General features: G+C 46.6%; 1 protein-coding gene across 1 annotated transcript in view; it reads left to right on the forward strand.

Annotated features, from left to right (window-relative positions):
• Positions 1-17,083, forward strand: part of ABLIM3 (actin binding LIM protein family member 3) — a 770,500-nt gene that overhangs the window by 597,258 nt on the left and 156,159 nt on the right. The window lies entirely within an intron of this gene.

Here is a 17,083-nt window from a genome sequence, read left to right on the forward strand (position 1 = left end):
ATGGACTAAGGTGCTAATAGCACCTTGGTCCATGTGCTAATACCGCCATCCGTGTAATGAGGCCCACAGTGAAGCTCATTTTGGATGTCCCCATAGCGTAAATGGAGGTGCTAAAGACAGGTGTAACACAGTTACACCTGTCTTAACGCCTCCATTCACGCTACAGCAACATTTTCATTGTTTTTGAATGCAGAGGGCCAGGGGCATAACAGGAGTTATGTTTCCGTCTCCCATTAGCCCTCCTCCTTAAAAAACAATCTGCTTTCACGGCAACATGATATTTTCTTGTAGGCGTCAAACCAATGATTGTAAAAGCCACCTGTCATGCTTGCATACCAGGCGGCATGCACAATTACAAATAAACGTTGACTGACATGATGGCATGTCAGACAGATTTTATTTTTCATTGTGAACACTGCTTACCATGCCCGCATAGTAAGCATTGTTCACAATCAAAATTAAACGCTGTCCGACATGTCAGCATGTCAGACAACGTTTAATTGTAATTGTGAGCGCCACTTGCCATGCAAGTATGGCAGGCAGTGCTCACAATTAAAAGTAAATGCTGGGGGTGCTGTTGCACAGCAGCATGAAGCAGACATGTCACCGTCTTGCTCCGCTCTGGCTGCATGATTGAGCGACTGGCAGATCGGACCGAGAAGCAGTAAACGGCTCAGGAGGTGTGTAAAGTGACCCCGGACGGACAGCGCTGTACAGCATTCAAGGTGACCGCGGGCGGCCCATCCCTTGAGAAGCAGCCTGGGAGCGGCGATGAGGAGAGGGAGAGACCTCAAAGCCCTACACACATCGAGGGTCAGGAGGTTTCGCTGATGAGAGGTGCCTGTGATAGGCAGCTTCTGAGAAGGTCAGAGATTAGCAGCACCAGGCAAGGAAGGCAGAAGATGCAGATTACTAACAAGAGGCCCCCTGGGCAGGCCGACCTCAATTTTGGAGTAAAAACAAAGAGGTGATGACTAGAAGGTTTGGAATGAAGCCTAACCTCTGGCATTTCTCCTCTGGGCAACCCTCCAGACCATCGTTCTTCCCCTGCCAAGCCATTGGAAAAGGGGAAAGACCATATGCAAATCAGGGGTGGTCCCACCCTTAAAGGGGCAGTCCAGCCAAAAGTGCTTGGTCACATCCCTTCTGCACGTGACCACAAGCATCCGCAAACATGTTTCGGCCTTGTTGGGCCTCATCAGTGAGTAGTAGCTTTGGTCTGTAGGCCTAGCAAGCACGGTCCCACGTCTCGGCATACCCGTTCCACTCGGGGTGACAAAGCAAAAACAAAGAGGTTATGGCTGGAAGGTTTGGAATGAATCCTAACCTCTGGCATTGCTCTGGGCAACCCTCCAGATCATCGTTCATAACCTGCCAAGCCATTACAAAAGTGGAAGACCATATGCAAATCAGGCTTGACCCTACACCAAAAGGGGCAGTCCAGCCTAGAGACCCAAGCTACTCCTCACTGATGAGGCCAATCAAGGGCGAAACATATTTGTGGATGCTTGTGGTCTGTGCATTCCCGTCCCACTTGGTGTGACAAAGTAAAAACAAAGAGCTGATGGCTGGAGCGTTTGTAATGAATCCTAACCTCAAGATTGAGCAGGGTGGAGTGAGTCTTGCCACAGGTGGACTGCAGCTGCATACAGTATAACTTGCTGGTGTGAGCCCCTCCGCCCCCCACAGGGGGTTTGTGTCAATGGCATTGGGACCGCTTACTCCTCTTCTAACTCCAAGTCAGATTGGGACTACATACTCTTCGGAGGTGGGCAGACAGACCAGTACCTGCCCGAGAACAAGGCGGGTCATGGCGAAAGAAACGCTAAAAATGGCACAGCTGCAAACCAAGATGGACTCATTTTCCCACTAGGGCATCCAAAGACGATTCAGTGACCAGTAACGTCATGGAAGATATGGCAGGCCTATCAATGCCATCCTTGCATGAGCTCCTGTTCGTTATATGAGAATCTAAAACGTCCTTGGAGGGAAAAATGGACGCCATACGGATAGAGGTGGGAGTCCTGCGACAAGATCTTCATAAGGTGTTGGCGAGAATGGAGGAGGCGGAAACTCGAATGTCAGAGGTGGAGGATGTGCTTCTCCCTACGAGGAAGGATATCGCAGTGCTGACTAAAATAACAAAAACACTCGAAGATAGGGTGGAAGACGCAGAATGAAGGGCTTGCAAAAACAACTTAAGGATCCTGGGTCTTCCAGAAAAAAGTGGAGAGGCCATCCATGGAGTTGTTCTTGAAAGGGTGGTTCAAAGATTGGATGGAACCGTATTGGTCTCTTGCAAATCTTTTCGGTGGAAAGGGCCCACAGGATACCAAGTAGTGGGACGATCCCTCGAGCCCAGACCAGTCATTGCTAAGTTACTAAACTATAGGAATTGTGATGTCATCCTGAAAGCAGTTCAGAAGAAGGGACCTTTGCAAGTCGACGGAGCACGAGTAGCACTGTACCCTGACTTTACAAGTTGGGTACAGAAAGCCAGGCAATTGTTGGTCATAATCATAAGGCCATTATGAGGGTAGTGGGACCCAACGGCGTGAGGTTTTTCATGACTCCTGCAGATGCGCTGGACTAGCTGCACAGCACAGGGCGTGGTTTGCAAAATGCTGCATGGAACGGCACGCCCCAGTCCACATAGAGAAATCCACCAAGGTGTAAGGTTGAAACGGAAGTGAAGCACAACCCATCCATAAGGTTGCGTAAATAGAGGAAGCCAAATGGAAGATGATGGGAGAAGACGAGCACTGAGCAGTCGTAGCGGAGCGAGGGGCACTTGTTAGCGCACTCCCAATGATCTGCCGCCCTCGGGTCATTGTGGTCGTTGTTGTTATTTCTTGTGTAGGGATGAAAGATGTTCAGGTTGGTGGGAAGCGTGGGTTGAGGGGTTTACAGTTTTTGGTTTTTATGGTTCAAGTGTTCACATTGCATCCATTGGACTCAGGGAGGGGGGATCCGATGAAGGCCCCGGGTGTGTCTGAAGGTAAATAGACTGAAATTACTTGTCCACACACGGGTCAAGAAGGGGAGACATAGGTGATTTGATGGGACCAGAGGAGAGCAGGGGGGTGAGAAGCCATGGGTCAACCAAGGAATAAAGGAGGTGGGATTGTCATGGGACTGTACTGTATGTTTGTTTTCTTTTGCTACAAAATACCAAGAAAATAATTTATTTAAATAAAATGTCAACGCTGCCTGGCATGCAAGCATGCTAGGCAGCGTTTACTTAACTTGCACCGCAGAGTGCTCATGTGAAGGGCAAAATGTCACGTGCATGCTTGTGCACCACCTTTGTTCTTTACATTTGCACCCCGCAAATTGCAAGCCGGTCCTGACTACGCATGAATGTAAACCTACCAGGTCCCCACCGTCAAATTACGATTTGGAGCAAAATGACCTACATTGAGGTGAGTTAAAATATCACTGTAAGTGAATAGGATACCACAGTAGTCCACACAAGAATACACTTAAGGGAGGTGAGCAGTAGGCACATCCATCTATATGTGCACATGGGTACACAAAGAAGCACGTGTAGGTGCCCAATGAGAACCTGCATATTTCACAGTCTGAGCTAGATACAATGTCCCTCCATGTACAAAAGAGTAGAACTGGAAATGGACCACATTTACTGGGGTATCGCTCTCCTTCTTGGGGGGGCGGGGCTGTTGGGAGAAGGGGGTGCTGCCGAGGGGCATGACCCTAGACTATGTCACGCAGCACTGTATCTCTACATAGAACCCAAACCTGGTCTTTTGCATAAAAGCAAAGAGCATTATGGGACAAAAGAATACCCACAATTTGAAATTTGAAACAGGTCCGAGAGTGATTCAGCAAGAAACCCTTTGGAGCATTTAATGGACGTTGGACTCTGCTCTTTCCAGTAGTCACAATACGCACCTTAACAAATAAATGACTACAAATTGCAAGACATATATACCAATGTGGACAGCTGCCTAAAAAGGCTGTGAGGCTTTGAATGTTTCTGCATTCAGTGCCCAGTGTTGTGCTAGCTCTGGGATGCAGCAGCACTCTGGCAAGTTTACCAGAGCTGTGTTCCAGCCTGTCTGCAAAAAGAGTGTGTTTTCAGAGCGTTTTCTTTTATCCTCCGAGGGCATAGCGTACGCTGCAAAATTGGTGCATGTGATTGTGACATTTTCCAACAAGCATTGAGGTGTACGCAACTAAAAAGGGTAGTGTGACCAGCAGGAACTGGCGAATCTTCATATACTTGCTAAATGAATAATAACTGTTTCCGAGTGCAATGGCTGTGCCTTCAAACCTTCCATTAAATTGCTCTTCATTTGCAGGGTGTATCTCTGTCATAAGTATTCATGCTTGAACTAGACTGAGGGAAACTGCGGCCACTTGAATGTCAGGTGCTTTGAGGATCCTAGGACTTCCTACACTTTTCAGCAACATAGGGCCGAAAACGTTCCTGGGTTCAAAGCGGACAAGGCCCGTGCCGAGGGGGGTAGGATGCCATCCCTGCACGACCTTGCTTTTATTATATTTTAAATGCGAGTACCTGCTCAAGCTACACATAGAAAAAATGTGTTGTCTATATTGAGACCATGCACTCTTGCACTGCAAAAAGAATAAAAATGCTTTTCTGTTTCCATCGCAAGCAGCCCCTCGTGCAAGCCGGTTGCTAGAGCTAGGAGTAGAACATGACTTGTTTTTCACATTTCCAGCTTCGGTTAATGATTGAAATAGAAATGCATTTTTTTCTATTTCTGCCTCTGGCATTTTTGTATTTAAAGTGAATATGCTGGTGCCACCGTGCAGGGCAAACCAGTAAGGAGGGGACAAGCAAAAGGTGGTTAGAAGGGAAGTTTGGGAAGGCTCAATCCTTCTAAGAGCAGTGGTCCAAGTGGGCAGGAGCGGTTGGGAGTGGTGCTCCTCTAATTTTCTTAATTACATTTTCCTGTTTCTATACTTAAAAGAAACCGTTCTGGAATGGTTTCGTTTTAAAATAGAAGTGTAGGAAAAAGATGAAACTTGCACTTCAGTGCACTGCACCTAGTGTTCCCTTTAACAGCGGACACATTTGTATAGGGGTTTGAATGGCGTGCGGCAGGGGGCGTGGCAATGGGGAGCATTGACAGGCCCGCTGGGAACATAGTTCCACTACTTCTTTTCGTACACTTCAACCACTGTCTAAGAGCACCCACGCATACTCCTGCGCTACCGGATTTGAACCTGGCTGAACTGTGAATATTCATGAGTCACTGGAGGGGTGGTTCCAACACTCTTAGACATTACTCCATCCTTTCATACTCCTTCAAAAACTTCAAATTGGGACTCACTAACCCACCAAACCGTCCAGTATCAATGAATTCACTTGCCTGTGGGGGGAGTGCGCCATGGCTAGTGATGTTCCATGGTAGAGCTAAGAGACAATTTGACCTGTTGTATGCACTATTAAACTGTCAATATTATATACATGGAACAACACTGTGGTCTATTAAACAGTGCATCAGCGAGTTATTTTCTTTAATGCACATTTAAGAAAATATCTTCTACATGATCCCGATTGTGGCAGCTAAGGGAAATGAGACTGAACAGTGCACAGTGATTTGCCCGGGATCACATACTATAGTTAATTGGGTAAGCCAAAATGCGAGCCCATATTTCCTGCTTAGAGATTTTGTAAATTTAAGCAGTATCCTTAAACTTATCCCATCTTTATATTGCAGAAACATATCATTTTGCATATTTCTCTTTCAAAAGCTATCCCCTGTTCAATAAACATTAAACCAGATCGCTGGTTGATGCTTGGCGATGCACACCTCCTAGTTTCTTCACTCGGCTTGAGTCGTCCTTTAATGCGGACGACCGAAAGCTGAGGAGAGTGTTGCAGACAACAGCCTTGTCCTTGGTCTGGTTAGGAAGCTTGCTTGCAAAGCCTAGCAGGGCACGCTGTGTGCTGGCTGGATGCTGGTTCTGGAGATGCCAGGGGCATAGCTCAGCTAACAGTGTGGGGCAGCGATACACCTTGGATTGCATAGCCACAGAATTGCAATCTCCATGTGATATAACCGCTTAGTAAGAAAAATGTTCATGGTCAATACAGCACATGTTGACAGATTCCTGTCCAATGTTGTCATCTAAAACAGCCCATTCATTAAAACTCATATCCCCAAAAATTCAGATACAGAGAACCTGCGTAGTTGCCAATATTGCTGCTTTGGCGTGTGTCCTTTTTCTTTCTCACTATAACACACACAAAGATCAAGACCCACAATTGATAGACAGAACTGATTAGATCGGCTTCTAATCATGCAACTTCAATCTTAAGAACAATTAGTTTTATTTTTTCAATATAAATGACCACCATTCCACGACATACCACATTATGAAAACATCTTCATATCACTATAGCGCTTACACTACTCTTTCATGAGTACATGCATACCAAACGAATCATGTATCACCATTTAGAATCACTCTCACTATAGGAACCACTTACAAACAAACAATATATACAGGCTCTTTAAGTTGATGGGGGATTCACAATAACAATTTGATTATCATATTACATCACATTGCTTTTTAACAGTGTGTCTATTTCTTAACAACAAATAGTCATCGACACGTGTTTCAGCCAGAATATATGAGCCCTTCACTGTGGCCCTTTGATGCTCCAACCTTCTTCAGGACACAAGTGTGTACTGTACTATGCCCCACTGCTTCCAACCTTCTGTACTATCTACAAAAAAAAACAAATGGCTAACATTAAAATTCAGGTTCTGTCTCCACTTTCCAATTCACTTCTAGAATGAATCACTTCACAATGTACATTTCACATAAAAGAAAACACCAAGATGCATACCTCAACCATTGAGCTCTGGACCTCAGATTCTGTGATTTGTCAGACTCAGGTGACTGTTTCACTTGGAAATGAACCCACCTAATGGCACAGGGATACAGAGAACAGAGAGGCAGTAAAAAGTGACTTTGATTATCACATGTATTTATTTGCCAGGTAAATGGTATACTAGTGTGAAATAGAATACCCAGTTTACATCCTTGATGCCTTGGTTCCAAGGGTAATCCTCGTTCAGGTGGCCAGGAGAAAGGCAAAGGACTTGGCTTACCTGGGCTCCCGAGTCGGATGTCCAATCGAAGTATGTTAGTGTAGACAAACATCTGCCATCCATTTTGGGAGGTGTAGGAGATCATTGGCTAATTAGCGATGGTGGCCACTTTCTTTTTTCCACTTTTGAATGGGACTGATTATCTTCTGCACATATATAGAAACCCACTTTGTGGTGATCTATGGTATTTGATAGGTGGAGGATATACGTGCTTTGAAAGAAATTGTATGGGAGATGATCCTTGACTCCTCAGGATGATATAGAAGTAGGCGACAAGGAGGACCTCCATTTCACCTGATGGTTTGTTTGCAGAGACAAGAAGAGGCCCCCTTTAGGGCTGTAACAGGAATTCCTATTGCCACTGTCTGGTGGTTTAGTAGGATAACTGGTCCTGGCAGAATCAATGTACAGGCTTAAGGTCTTGATCCCTGACATTGAGCAAACCTTCAATGATGCCCAAGGCAGGTGTATCAGTCTCTACACAAGGATGGGATGAAATCTCCATCGAAAGCCATTGCGGAGATTGGATAGATCAGGTTGGGTAGAGAGTTGCTTGGTGACAACTAGGATTTCCACTACACAGGTAAGGTCAGGGATGGACTTGTAATTTGCTAGGAATGGGGGAGCTTGTGTATTGTTGTTTGAGATTTGAGGTAAACCTATATTTCTGTCTGGAGTGGCATTAATTAGCACGGTCAACACTGGAAAGGTGGCATGGAGTCCAGTTTGGGCAGTTTTCTTGCTGTAGATGTCAGCATCTGTGGAGGATGACTTGAAGGATGTGATTTATCTTTTGGCTTTGCGTTTAAGTATGTGAAGATTGCTAGGCTTGTAGTGGGAGAGTGCTTCTCTTAGTTGGTAGTCTGTAAGGACTCTGTGGTAGGCTAGAGGGATTACATCTTTGATTGGAAATTACCATCAGATCTTTACATGGCTTTTGAGATGGTTGTAAAGAGGCATGATTCGGGGAGGGCCAACAAATTCCCTGACCATCTTTGAGAGTTCTTTTGGTGAGCACTCTGGTTTCAGGTAGAATTGGGTTTTTGCTCTCATGGCAGCTACTTTGTCACCTCCATTGGTGTCAGCAAAGCAGTATGGTCTCGGGTGCAGTTGTTCTTTCTTCCCAATCTCCAGGCTTCCTCTGTGACGTTTAAATGATGGCGGTGATCACTGCACTCATTGGTTTGGCCCTGGTGGTTTTTCCGGGTGCTACACTATGTAGTTGCTTTGCAACAGTGGCGCCTACAGGCATAAGTTTAGCTGATGTGGAGAAATCCTTGAACACATTGTAACCATTGCCATTTGTTGAATGTGCAGGCCGTTAAAATATCCTTGGTTTTAGAAATCAGAATTGTTCAAAGTGAACTCAAACTCGTGCTACTTTTTCTGTCTGTGTGCCTGAATTATTATTTTATTTATTTATTTATGTATTTGCATTTGTATAGCATGCATCGGCCCTAGGGCATCGTGGCGCTGTAAAGGATACTTGCTTAGACAAAGAGCATAGCTTTTAAGATTTCATGAGCATACAGCAGTTTAGACATACATTTCAGTTACGGTTTGGGCACTTAGCATAGATGAACCCATGGGTCAGGCAGAAGGGAGAGGTGATGTTTTTTGTAGGGTGTGTCTGAAGTGTCTGGCTTAGTGGAATAGTTGAGTTTTCAGAAACTTGCGGAAGGCTGAGCGGGAGGTCTCTTTCCTGAGTGTTGGTGGTAGTGCATTCCAATTTTTTGGTGCTAGGACTGCAAAGCTGTTGCCTCCAGCTTTGGCTCTTTTAAAGGTTGGGGTGGCGAGCAGGTTGCAGTGTTGGGTGCATTTAGGTCTTTCTGATGTGGCGCGGTGAATGGTTTCTGAGAGGTACGGAGGTGCTGTGCTGTGTTGAGCTGAGGCAAATAAGATAAATGTCAAAAAGAGGGAAAAAACACACATAAATGATTTTTATTACTTGTATTAAGAGTGGCTATCAATTTTTAAGGTTAAGTTATATTTTTTTAAAAAAAGCTTTGCTCCAACTTTTCGCTGTTTTGCGGAATACAAAAATATGCTCTTTGAAACGCCCCAAGTCCCTGATAGCTATTGAAATGTCAGCGGTATGTGCAGTGTGCCCTTCTCTTTATTGCTCCTGTAATGCCAGCAGCCTGGCGTGCAATAAGTCCCGCTCTCCATGCCTTTGTGATTGTCAGCGCTTTGTTCACACAGATATGACTTTTGCTCCCCATAGATCTTAAAATGAAAGAACTTAGTGCTGCAATTGGTCTAATTCACTATAACCTCATTACGGGTTTGGTGGTAATTCTGTTACTGGCACTTTTTTGGATGGTAACAGAATTACCTACCGCCTGTTTTACTGCTCCGCTAAATCCCTAGTTTGGCTTCAAAGTTGAGCATTAACCTCCAGCATCATGCTGAAGGTAAATGCTCCAATTTACAGCCAAAGATATGTGGAATTACCACGAGCGCTAATTCCGCGGAAAACTCTTACGGACTCAGATAAACAGGGACTGACACCACCCTACCACTCCTTGTAATTCCGTGGTAAACCCACAGGAGCAAGTGGTGGTGACGGTAAGCGCTTTTGGCGTCAATTCGGCAGAAATACCACCAAACTCGGAATGAGGCCCTAGTCTCTTGAAGTGGCAGCACCTTTTGGTTCCATGCACGTGGTTCCATATGGATACTGAAATGCCCCACTGTACACATTGTCATATCCCCAGTTCGCTACAGTGCCTGAAATGCCAGCATCTAGTACTGTAACACACCTGGCTGTCTGGAGCTGCTGGGATGCAGCGCTTGGTGCTTTTATACCTCTGGTTCTGTAGAGCTCCTGAAACGCCAGTGCCTTGTGCTATAATACCGCCGGTTTCCCAGAGCTCCTGGGCTGACACGGCGTGGTGCTGTAATTCCTCTGGTCCTGTGGAGCTCCTGAAGGGCGAGGCATGTAAACTTGAATACCTCTAGTTCCGTAGAGCTCCTGAAATGCCAGCGTCTATTGCTGCAATACCCGCGGTTCTGTAGAGCGCCTGAGATACCAGCAGTATATGTGGTTAATACCCCTTGCTCCCTAGAGCTCCTGAAATGCCAGCGTCTATTGCTGCAATACCCGCGGTTCTGTAGAGCGCCTGAGATACCAGCAGTATATGTGGTTAATACCCCTTGCTCCCTAGAGCTCCTGAAATGCCAGTGTCTATTGCTGCAATACCCGCGGTTCTGTAGAGCGCCTGAGATACCAGCAGTATATGTGGTTAATACCCCTTGCTCCCTAGAGCTCCTGAAATGCCAGTGTCTATTGCTGCAATACCCGCGGTTCTGTAGAGCGCCCGAGATACCAGCAGTATATGGTTAATATCTCTTATACCCTAGAGCTCCTGAAATGCCCGTGTCCTGTTCACACGTGTGCAGTTGACATCTCTATTCCCCATTGTGAATGAAAAGCCCATTCGTCAGGAGGTTTCACAGAGTTCCTAAAGCGGGACCCTGCACTTACTGAACTCTCTCATCAATATTCCGTCGCCTACAACTGTTATGTTGTGCAGTATTTATGCTGCACCCATCGCCAATGTGGTGGCCTTATGGCACCTGGCCTTGTCCGAAAAGGTGGCGTATTTTAAACCCGCCTGAGTGTCGCCAGCCCTTAGTCTGTGGAAAGGAAGAATGGGGATGGGATGGGGTGGGTTGATAGCAAAGAAGGATTGGACAGTAGAACAAACCAACTCAGAGGGCAAAAACAATGCGCACGAGAGGGATGGGATATGATTGTAGTAGTCGGGCTGGGTGTTTAACTGTGGTTAGTCATCAGTATGCATGAGACAGTTTCTATTATTTATTAATTTCTGAGTAATGTGCAGCTCAATTTAGAACAGAACTTTCAGTGATGGCAAAAGCTATACACGACAAAGCAAGGCGCTGGATGTGATCTAATTAAGTGTTTCCTTACACGTCACAAACGAAGGGGGGCGCTCTCCCGAAGCCTAATCTAAAGATGGAATGTGATTGCTTTCATGGGGTGGCTGGGATCGTCGCCCCACTGACTGGTCAAATCCCTTCCAATTGTATATGCTGAAAATCTGACCAGTTTAATCTTCTGTTGGTTATCAAGCCCGACCTAAATCTAAAGGCTGCTTTTACCTGAGATACCAATATATCTGAAATCCTTTTTGGGAAATAGATTTTAGAATGTTTAGTGGTTGCACTGTATTCGGCCTTGTTACAAGTTTGGTGGTCAATATAAAAAAGTGGAGATAAATGGGTTTGCCGCCACTTTAATCACCCATCCATACTTGGCAGCTTGGCAAGGAGCGTGCGGGGGGGACCTGTAGCATGTTGCCGGAGGTCTTGCCTCCACTTCACCGACAGAAAGTGGAGGAGGTGCCACAGGCGGAACTTGCGCTTGTGGTAAGTCCTCCAAAACCCCAGTGGAATCCAATGGACCCCAAGAATTGGGACTAACTGCCGGACCACCGCACACAGATTGTGAGCAGCGTGAACAGTAACCCGGGCTTGGCGCTATTTCCAGGTGAAATCCTGCCAAACTCGTAATGATGCCCATTGTGTTTCCAAACTCCCAGGGGATTCTTGGCTACATGTTTCAAAACTTCTGGAGGTGACTCTAAGTTTGTTTTGTGGTATTTTTGTAAACAAATAGTCAGCGACTTCTGTTGTTGTAGAGGAACCCACAGACTGGCGTGCGTTACTTTGCGGTAGTTGCTTTCCCAGCCCTGACCGCAGAGGTGGAGTGAGGCAGGTGGGAGTGAGGCACAGAGGTGGAGTGAGGCAGGTGGGATGCCCCTTCAGCGAGTCTTGCCCAGGCCCGGGAAATGAAACTCACACAGGGATCACATTAAATGTGCCATGTCTCAGGAGGATAGCTCAGGGGGCAACGTGCTCGCCTTGGAAGCAAGACGACACGGAGCACCACAGGTTCAATCCCTGGGTCCGTTGCTTAGAAACCTCTGGGTATTAAGCACGTTATAAATAACATATCATATCATGTGAGTATGTCCACTCTCTCTCTGTTGTGCCCAGAGGCTCCCCTCTGGGGTAAATCCAGTCAAGATTGTGACTCAGGTCTGGTCATCAGATGTAAAGTAGTTATTCACTATGTCAGGAAGTGGTAAGTCAATAAGTCACTGGCTTTTCCAGAGGAGGACTGGGCTGTTGGGGCGTTGGGAGACCAGCATCAAGCTGCTTGGAATGAAAGGTTCTATGCATACATGACTCTGCTTTAGCGATGACTTCCTTTACGAGGCACCGACCTGTCTCCAAACCTCTCACTTTCTCTGTAGGCCAGTCTTTCTCTGGAATGTTGTTCTTATGCTCACACTGTATGTGTCCCGGGCTATCCCTGCAATAGGCACCGCACCAGCCGAGTGGGCCTGGATGCCATCTTGCCTGGGCCCAGCAGCCCATCTTGTAACAGAATTCAGTTCAGATTTCAGAATGACATAACATTATTATGCAAATAATCTCCACTGAATATTCATTACTTCTATTCTTTTAATCATACATATTCATTGCTGGATTGGACTATTGGTCTTGGTGGCCCTTCCTACCAGAAACCAGCTTCAGATTCACCAAACAGGCCCTGCTCCTATCTCCCCGGAACAGAAGAAAGGCCCTGCCCACTGACTTGCCCACCATGCCCCACGCACTGATGAGAAGTGTCCTCCACGCCCCTGCCTGCCTCATCCAATAGCTTCTCAATTGTAACCACAGAGCTCCCACACTTATTGGACTTCCCTGGCTAAGCCCTAAAGCCCACATCACCTGCAAAGCCCGATTTATCATATAGAAAGCTGTCCCCTCCCGCAAAGATAAAGTAACCACTACTTGCAGTCGGTGCATAACTAATAATTAGGACCCAGCCAGACGATAACAGCAAACATGCAAAAAAGAAATCATAAAAAACAACAATTCTCTGTCTACAGCAGAACCCTGTGGATCCTCATCATCCACTCAAAATCCAAGAACAGGTGGCATATGGTATGCTGGCTTCCCTCCAAAGGCTTAGAGGAAACTGGAAAGAAAATGACGCAACACCAAGGCTCTGCTGGCTAGATAACACGCGTCACCAACATTGCCATGCCCAGCCAGCAACATAGTGGCGATATTCAAGATCTTCAAGATCTCTAAAGAACCCCGGACTCCCACTGACTGCTGCCCCACGTCGACTTCATTGCAACCACCTGCAAACAGACTTGCTGCCTTCTTTAAAGACCAGGCCTCAGGCATAGCCAGATACTTTGCATCTTAGTCCGGATCTGATGATTGCCCTTTTAGCATTCACAGGATGCGCAAATGCTTCTTCAGTACTTTAGCCTAGTCTTGTCAGAACACCTCATTAACACTGTGACCAAAATGAAGGACGCTTCAGAACAGATCTCCCCTTCCTCTCCCATGGCGATCTGAGAAAATATCCTCACACTGACCCCAGCACTTGTCAACTGTTCCTTTGCTCCTGGGTAGGTTCCTAATGAACTCAAGACCTCCATCATCACCCCACTACAGAAAAATCATCTACTGATCCTATACACCGTGACCGCCCATCTTGCTCCAGCGGCCGCTGTGGCCAAGAAGGTTAAACAGCCATGCCCGGACTAATGAGCTCATTAATACTATCACCGCCACCGTGATACATGCCTTGAAAAAGACCCCTGTTGGGACGAAACATGTGTCGGCACAAGTGGCTAATAAAAGCAGTTAGAATTCAACTTCTAAGCAAGACTCGACTCTAATTTCATATATAAGCCTCGATTCATCAAGTTTCATCACATGGCTTGAGTTCAGTTCCCCCGCCCAACCAGATCCGATGCACCCGTCGATTTTCTGCCCTACAAATAGTAGTAGTAGTAGCAGTCATGTGCAGTGTTCCTTTATCCCATTGATATGTACTCATCGCACTTGTAGTGGGGTCCAAGGTGTGGGAAGTTTTGTTTAGGCTAGAATGTGTGTGTGCATTTCAGGCAAGATAAGGAGTTATGAGGGCTGGCCGGGCTCCTTGAATGCTACCCAGGAAGTCGGGCACCCTAGATGGGTGCTCAGTGGGAGGAATATGTGTGATAGCAAGAAAGAATCATTAAGTGTCCAGCAAGACCACATTTAGACATAGGTCGTCGCTGCATTCTGATGGAAGAAGAGGTGTTGTGAGCAGTGTATAATCCTGGCCGGGAGCGTTATGTGTCCAGCAAGACCACATTTCTGTTGCAGTCTTCACTGCTTTCTTAGGTGTGTGTGTGGGTAGCCGTGCTCATAGCTCCCAATACCCCTTTTATTAGGAAGCTGCTGGAGAAAGTTGCATCCCAACAACTCCTGGATAACAGTTTATGTATTTATTTATTTATTTATTGCACTTGTGTAGCGCCCAAACCCTGAGGTAAGACAGCACTTGTCTGTACATAGGAAATAAGACACCTGAACTGGAAATGATGAGAACATACTGGCACAACTCATTTAGTCATAATTGTCAAACAGCCAAGTTTACAATGAATGTAATTACCTTTTACCCCAAAATTATTATGACTTCCGACCAGCCCAAAGCACTGAAACCAACCTGCTTCCCATGAAAGAGGTGTCCCTGTATACTGTGGATGCCAACCCTCCTGCCGTTCGGTTTTCATTTGACCTTTCTGTGACATTTGGCACTGTTCGTCACCAAATCCTGAGGCAATGACTCCAACCCTCATTTGGCGTCTAGGCACAGCTTTCAAATGGATCTCCTCCTACCTTCATGACAGAAGTGCCAATGTCAGATCCAGCCCTTTCCACGTCCAACCCTTTAGCTTACGATCTGGTGCCCCTCAATGTTCAGTCATATCCCCATGGCAATGTGCAATCTTTGGCTGGCATCTGAGAATCCCTCTCTGCCCTTTCTCCGCTGCATGCAGATGACACTCAAATTGCCATTAGGTTGCCTGACCCCGGGCACAATAGCCTGGGCATCTCTTCCTGTCTTGTTAACTTACTAGACTGGGTGTTTGGCAGCCACCTTTGCTTGCATACAGTTAAGATCGCGTGTGTTTGTATTTGGTCCCTCAGCCCCACTGCAGTCCCCTTCTACTGGCCTTCCCCCATGGGTGGTCCTCCTGCTCCTGTCAATCATGACAAAATCATAGATGTTTTCTTTAACCATGAGTAGACCTTCAACGGACAGATAAGAGAGGTAACTAAATCCTGCCACTACCACCCCAGATCCTTGAACCCATTGTGCCTTATCTTAGTGGGCAACTCGAAGTTGAAGTCACCAGGGCAGTGGCGCTGTCCAGGTTGGATTACTACACAAACTTGTACTCTAGCCTCCCAAAGAACCTTGTTCACAGCTTGCAACTCATTCTGAATAACACTGCCTGCCTTGTACTTGACCTTAAGCCCGTATTTAATATATGTATCCCACCTTAAAGGCCCTGCCTTGGTTTACTATGAAAGGGAGGATTGATTTCAAAGTTCCCTGCAGTCTACATTTGCCTTCGAATGGTGGAGGTCTTGTCCACCTCAGACCGCCCACTAAGAAAGGTAACCACCCCGTGCCCTGAGGACCACCACAGTGGAGAGGCTGTCTAACACCACAGTCAGAAGTAAAGACACTTGGTATGTAGTCTATCACTGCCAGGTGTGCCACTCTCTGGAATAACTTATTTTTGTAACGCAAATCTGAAGAAAATCTCCTAAAATTCAGAAAATGCTTATCACTCACCTATTCCAGCTGGTCACCCCTGCTGCCTGGAGGGGGGAGGTGCTCCGCCGCCTCTGCCAGACCGCTTTCTTGGTTGTGCTACAATGACCCCGGGACTCTGCCTGTATGAACACCCTTTTTCGGGGTCAACGTTTGTGTGTCATTGGGTCTTGCAGCGTTCGCTAGGCTGCCTTTGTCTACTCTGAATGCACATAGTTGTGTTGTTTCTAGCACTCGTCCACTTCCCTGTCCCCTTTGTGTCTGAATGCTACAAGAACTGTGAATACCCTTATGTTATGCTTCTCCCCGGCCATGTCAGTGCACCCCTCCACCTTCTCCTTCCACCTGTGGCACCACCGAGCATTCTGCATCAATAAACAAGTCCGTCACACTCCCAACTTCATGACATTCAACAACAACAAAACAGCATTCCCGTCTTTGAACAACCCCATTCTTCGCTCCCGGAGAAATAAAAATACGCTGAAAACTCATACATCCCAGCATCCCTCCCTTGGACCGTCCTCTACTGCCCACCTGTGTTACACCAACACATCGCTAGGATCACTGGGCCTCATTACACGGACGGTGGTAAGGGTTTACCGGTACCGGTAAGGGCACCGGTACCGGTAAACCCTTACCGCCTTACTACGAGGTCCCTTTGCGGGTTGGTACTTTAACGCCTGCTATTTAGCAGGCGTTAAAAACCAACCCGCAAAGGGACCAGGGTGCTAATTACGGTACCGCAATTTGCAGCACCGTAATTAGCGCCTTCCCCATTCCCATTATGCCCTATGGGGCAAAAATGGGAAAGGGGAAGGGCAATGGGGGAAGGGGGAATTACCGCCCCACCAACCTTGGAATAGGGCGGTAATTCCCCTTTCCTCCAAGGCGGTGCCGGTATTTTACCGCATGGACCAAGGTGCTAGTAGCACCTTGGTCCTCCGCCTACCGTGTAATGAGGCCCACTGTTCATGTTCCCCACTCTGTAGACATTAACTATTCCCTGATTCCCTAGGTTCCATGTGAACATGCTGCTGTGAAAAAGTCTCCAGGTAGCCGACTTCTTTTTCCTGACCCTTAAAATTCTTTTCCCAAATATTGTAGGAGGGGTATCATTATATATTTTTACCTCCAATCCTAGAATATTTGGGGGAAAGTGTTTCATTGTTTGGAGGGTGTATTAATAGGGAAATGTCGCCACCTGGCGGCCATTTTCACTGCGACATTATCACTGGATACTAAATGTATGATGCCAATGCATCGTATGGGATTTAGAAAGTGTGAACTTTACTGGGAAAAAAGG

Source organism: Ambystoma mexicanum, chromosome 3p (genome assembly GCF_040938575.1).
Source record: "Ambystoma mexicanum isolate Mex_15411 chromosome 3p, UKY_AmexF1_1, whole genome shotgun sequence".
Classification (NCBI taxonomy): Eukaryota; Metazoa; Chordata; class Amphibia; order Caudata; family Ambystomatidae; genus Ambystoma; species Ambystoma mexicanum.